General features: G+C 36.2%; 1 pseudogene; it reads left to right on the top strand.

Annotated features, from left to right (window-relative positions):
• The first annotated feature begins 3263 nt into the window (after positions 1-3263).
• LOC112477760 lies at positions 3264-3382 on the top strand (annotated as a pseudogene).
• Positions 3383-6265: the final 2883 nt, after the last annotated feature.

The following is a 6265-nucleotide window of genomic DNA, read 5'->3' as shown; positions in this document are numbered from 1 at the left end:
GAGCCACCATCACTTGTGTTTTGACAGAGACTCAAAAGGAGGCAGAGAAGTGTGAGAGTCTTATAGTAGTAAAAAGGAAGACTTCAGGTGTGCCCTGATTGGAGATTGTTGGCAAGAGAAGGCTGTAGACAAGCTAACTAGAAACGGGGCATCTCATGTGATTTGTTAAGGGTGTGTTTTTGGCTTTCTCTGGTTAGTCCTAAGTTGGAAATGAAAACAACTTAGGAGCCAATGGTTATATAAGTCATTGTTTGGCTTTCTGAATTGTTACTTGAGATAGCAGTCTGGCTTCCTGCAAGTTCTGACTTAGAGCTGGCAGGTTTCTTGGACTGGTTATTATAGATAATGGGTTGGTTTCCTGGGCAGGTTGCTGCAGAGAACAATTTTTATATATGATCTGGCCATTTTCCATTTGTATATTCAGTCTCCCATTTCTGTTTTAGAGACAGTTGAAAACTGTAGGGTTCTGTGGGCTTGTCCTGATGTCATCTCTCCCTTCTTGTTTTTTCTATCCATTTTCTGGGAATGCAGGTTTGTAGCATCAGTCTGCTTAGCTGGTGACTTTTAAGTGCCCCTTTCCTTTTTATCTGAATACTTGCAAACCCCTCTGTGTTCTGTCCATTCTAAGCCTCTCAGTTTGATAATCAGTAAACTTCTGGACAAGAAGATATTCGTCCAGTTGCCCCTGAGTAAAGCCCAATTCTTGGGCTGCATTATACTCACAAGATAAAAGCTATGGCTTTTATCACTGCAGAGATATCAAGACTGCTTGGGAGGCATCAAGGACAAGGACTGAGGGTCACAGTTATCCCCTTGACCTCATATCAAAGGGAAACTGAATGCTCTTTAATAAGCTCCCAAGTCTCCAGATGGAGGGGAGCCCTGAAGATTCTTGTTGGATGGATGCAGCTGCAGGCCCCGGTACCTCTGCTGATGGAGGGAAATGGAAACTCTGCAGGTGGGGTCCTTGTTGCAAAGCTAACATCCTATAGGCCTGCAGGCCCCAAGCACCTGAATGAAGTTAACAATTTTCCTGGCAAGCACAAAAAGGCTCCACATTAGTGGTCCCTAGACACCATACTGAGGGTTTGCAGAAGTTTCCTCTGCTCTCACCATCTGTCTGCAGCTACTTTGGCCATGGAGTTGGGCTGCCAATCTCCCAGCAGAAATGTCCTTCCCTAGGTTTCTTGACCATCTCCTTGGTGATGGTATATAACCTTTTAGCCACATCCCTACTTCTGCAGGTAGCTCAACCAGTTTATTTATCCCATTTTCTTTTGCCTTCTGAAACTCATCTTGATTTGACTCACAGGATGTCTACTGAGCCATGAGCACCTAATTAAGTTTTCTAAGTGAAGCTCATGTGTTGGGTCATCCTTTCTCTTTTTCTCTGAATTGTTATTTGCTACACTTAAATTCATTTCTCATGAAAAAATTCAACAGGAAAATTGATCACAGATTAATCCAGTAAACTAAACTAAAAGGGCCATAGGTATTCAATGTAAAATACTTTGGCATTTAAAAACTTTTAGCAAATATTTATCATTTGTAATAAATATTGATATTATTAAAATACATCTGAAAACTAGGACTTTTTCAGCTTTGCTTTCAGACATGTAGAATATGCTTGGGCATAAATATTTTTTTCTGGGCAAAAAACAAATATTGTATTTGTTGCACAAAAGATGAAAAATTAAGTTATAAAAGTAATTATTCTGTTATATATATTGCAATAGAGATTCCTAGCTATCTGTCAATATTCATTTTCCTTTTTTTCTACAGTAGTTGAACCTCCAAATTTTAGCTGGGCATGTCTCTGGAAGAAGAATCCTATTTCTCAACTTCTCTAATGGCTAGTTATGGCCAGGGAACAGAGCTCTGGACAATGGGAAATAAATAAATATATGTGTGAAATTTCTGGTGCGAGTTCTTAAAGGGGTGGGGGTGCCTTTTCTTGCTCTAGTTTCCTTCCTGCTGACTGGAATGTGAACATGATCTCTGGAGCTGAAACAGCCTTTATGAACCTTCAGCATGGTGAATAAAGCACTAAAGTGAAAAGAACCTGAGCTCTGGATCACTATAGAACTCCTATTACAGCTTTGGACCACCTAGTCAGACCCTTAAATGAAAGTAAAATAAATAGATGTCTAGTTTAAAGCACTATTAATTTTTTTTTAATCACTTGCAACCAAACCTAATTCTAATACATATGCCAAAATAATCAAAGAACAAAGACAAATTTTGCATTATTCCTAGAAGGTTGAGAAGAACATTTATGCCATATAGGACTGCTCTTGCTTTTGTCACCTTAAATCAACCTGGGAGCATATTCACTGGAGTCGCAAATAGTAACTCATCATATTCACAGACTTTAGTGCATTAAAGTTGCTCACAAACACAGGATGATACAGAGGTCATTATATTGGCCACTGATGTTTATCTGCCTTTGTGTTATCACCAAGAATAAAGTAATGTCATGTCAAGAATGTAAGCAGTGATGATATCATAGCACTCAGGTTAGAAATAATGGAAGAATAAGTTTGAGAAAAAAGCAGGGTTAACATAAAATATTTGGATGTTGGTAAAAGCCAGGCTTCACAATCTCAATCTCAGATACCTTCAGGGACAAGCAGTTAATGTAAATGTAGCTTAATTTAAGACTACTGGAGTGGCAGGAACTCATGCTTAAAGTCTAAGAATTAATGCCCTGCCTGAATGCACTTAAGTTTTTCTAAAACATGCTTCTGGCCAAATAAAACTCATCTCAGAGCTCGTCCTATGCCTGGGACACAAGTGTATGTCTCTGGTGTATTCTGATGAACATTTACATTGGATTATAGTAGATTTCAGTCTTGGAGCAAGACATGATCTTAGGCTTCAAAAAGTTTATAATCGAGGGGAAGAAGGCAAGATGGGTCAACTCTATTTTTGTCAGTATGATGACTTTTAGAGCCTGACATGCCTCACTAGGATTAGAGTTGTAATTTGGGAAGGTTATCTTTGAGGTTGGCATAAGGTATGGAGACTAAGGGAGTGACTTAGATCAGAAACCAAAATCCAGGTAGGAACAAAAAGATACTTGATTTGCAGAACTAGGGTTTGAAATCCAAACAATAAGCTATCAGTCTTTTTTTCCTTTCCAGCTTTTTTGAGATATAGTTGACATAAAACATTGTGTAAATTAAAGGCGTACAAGGTGATCGGTTCTTGAAACATATGACAAAAAATGACCAGAATAAGAAGCAGAATTTTAAAATGTTTTAGTTTACAGCAATGCCACCCTGAACATGCCCAATCTCGTCTGATCTTGGAAGCTAAGCAGGGTCAGGACTGGTTAGTACTTGGGTGGGAGACCACCTTGGAACACCAGGTGCTATAGACATTAAAAAAAAAATGTTTTAAATGAAACATTTCTCTTGTGTGTTATATATCAAAATCAGGGTTAAGTTCAGGAAGGATAATATGCATACAATAATGACTGAAATGTTGATAGTCATTCTTCCCTAACACCTGCTCAAAAATACAAGGGTCAAGAATAATTACAAAAAATTGGAATTTATAACAAATCCTCGTTAATGTCTTACCTTGTTCAAACCCCCTTTAATATAAATAGATCATACTGAAAATTATTAAGAATCAAATATCTAATTTGATTATTGACAAATATACAACATTAATTCATAGACTGGTCCATCTCCCCATATAGCATAACTGACAACAATTTAGAAAAATAAAACACATTTTCTTATACCATTATTCTTTCTTCCAGTCAGAGCATTGTATTCAAGCTAACATTGCTGAGCTAGAAAAAAAATTATATAATTTCATTTGAGATGGTAAAGAGACTAGAATATTAGAAGATACTATGAGAAATGATATGTTAAAAAGATGAGCTTGGAATGAATCACAAATCTTAGACTTTATCTTTATACTCTTCACTTGTGAGCTGTCTTTGCTCAAATGGATGGAGATAGTATGTATGAAAAATTGCCAAAGAAGCTCAATATATAGGAATCGACATATTGACAGGCAAAAGTAAGAAAGCATGGCTCAATAGCGCCAGTCCAATTTCTCACATCTACATTGTGGGACAGATGGAGAAACAAATTGACATCTGAAAGGTCACTGATTTTGATATTCCTAGAACAGAAATGCTTCCAACTGGGAGTAAATTCACAAGTCATTGAAGTGTGGAGGGCTAATCCACTTTATTGCCTTCATCAAATATTTAGAAATGGTACAATACTTATTGGAAAAAAATTAAGAGTATAAGAAAGAAATATATATATATTCTACGGTTTACTGTGCAAAGGCTAGATACTTTGTTAAAACATCACAATTATTTTTTTTTATGAAAACAAGAATCTCAGTGGGATTTGAGAAACAGAATTTATAGGACTGTGTATTGAACAGATATTGCCAGTTTTACATACGTCTTATATGGTAACACTAACATCCCGCTTAAACCTATTACAGAGTCGAAGAGGCCAAGTGATCACAGGCTAGATGGTCTGCTGGTTTAGTGAATGATTTTTTGCATTAAAGATTTGACATTGAAGATTTTCATTAAAGATTCAGTTGCTGGCCTGAAACAGAATACCAAGTGAGGCTTCTCACACTAATCTCTTCTTCTTAAAAAATGTTTTCAGAGACTTAAACAACAACAACAACAAAGTTTACTGAACTGTATGTGGTTATGGTTAGAATAATTAGGTATAAGGCCTACAATATATAAATTTAATCACTAGCATAAGAGTTATTCTGGAATCCATTCTAACTATAATGAAATAATGCATTAAGCAATAGCTCTAAATAAGAAACTTCTTCCCAATAATTTTAAAATTCTGTACAACTAAACAAAGAAACCCCAAGAATCCATCCACAATAAAATTTTCTTTGATAAACTACAGAAGGTTACAAAAGATACAGAAGATACAAAACAATACTCATCACAAATTAATACAGCTTTCTTCCCCAAATACTATAGTTCTTTTTCTGAACATTGAACACCTTTTTAAATTTTTATTGATAAGAGACAAAATAACTACATAAGGCCAGAATGTTGAAAGGTAATCTATATCCTCAAAAGAAACTAAAGGTATTGTAAACAAGTCATATCACATAAACTGCACTTACCTTTTTCCTTTGCAAGAGTTATGGTACCCACCAGTTGCTGGAATTCCTAAGCAATAGAAAAGCAATCAAAATTATGTGCTTTGTTTTTGTTTTTATTAGTTAAGGTGAAAAATGGAAAAGGCTGGTGTTGAAAGCACAATAGATTTGAAGTAATACTGCCTAAGTTAGAGTCACAGCTGTGCCAACTTTAACTTTACAACCTTGGGTTTACTATGCAAAAGCTAGATACTTTATTAAAACATCTCAATTATTTTTTTTTATGAAAACAGAAACCTCTTAGTGGGATTTGAGAAACAGAGTTGGGCAATTATTTAATTTATTGTCTTGAGTTCTTTTTCTGTAGACTGAGGAATCTGAATAGGTCATGCTTTTTAAGATCTGATGTTTAGTACTGTTATGTGCGGCTATTCATTTCTTTAGAAATTCCTGTAAGTTTTGTTGTCACTTTCTCATAACACCTATCGGGAACTCTATTGCTTTCTTCTTCATCTTCCTATGAGATCCCCAGTCTTGAGAGAAACCAGTTTTGTTTGTGATTAGTTTAGAAATGAGCATATGACTCAAGTTGAGAACACTAATATCAAAGGGTTCTGGGAAAGTTCATTCTTATTTTTCTGAGAAAACTTTTGTTCACTTTCTCTGGACCTGGTTGGGTGCAGAAGATAAAATTTGAAATATTATCCCTATCTCCCTACCACTCTAGAGATGAAGCCAGTGTTTTGAAAAAGGCCAAGTCAAAGAACTGTTGGGAACAACTGATCCAGAGCCACAGGATTAAGTCAGCACTGAAGCTGACCCTACTCTGGGCTTGCAGTTACATGAGCCAACACATTTCCTATTGTTTCAGCCAACCGGAGTTGGCGTTTCTGGTTCTTGCAGACAAAGATATTTGAAAATTTCATTTCATCATACTTGAGATATTCATCCATGCTAATCTTTCTTCTATACTTATTCAGCATGCTGTGGAGGAAGTAATAAGAGTGATTTACCCACAATGCGTCCACTTGGTCTGGAATCTCAGAAGTGGAGAGAACATAAACTATGAGGTTGTTATGTAGAGAAACTGCATCTTTGAATTCCTAGTACTTAGCAAGGGTTCCCAAGGTAGAGAGTAGACACTTAATAAGTG

The sequence above is a fragment of the Pteropus alecto genome, unplaced genomic scaffold (assembly GCF_000325575.1).
Source record: "Pteropus alecto unplaced genomic scaffold, ASM32557v1 scaffold121, whole genome shotgun sequence".
NCBI classification, from domain to species: Eukaryota; Metazoa; Chordata; class Mammalia; order Chiroptera; family Pteropodidae; genus Pteropus; species Pteropus alecto.
This window is presented reverse-complemented; position numbering and strand designations above follow the sequence as displayed.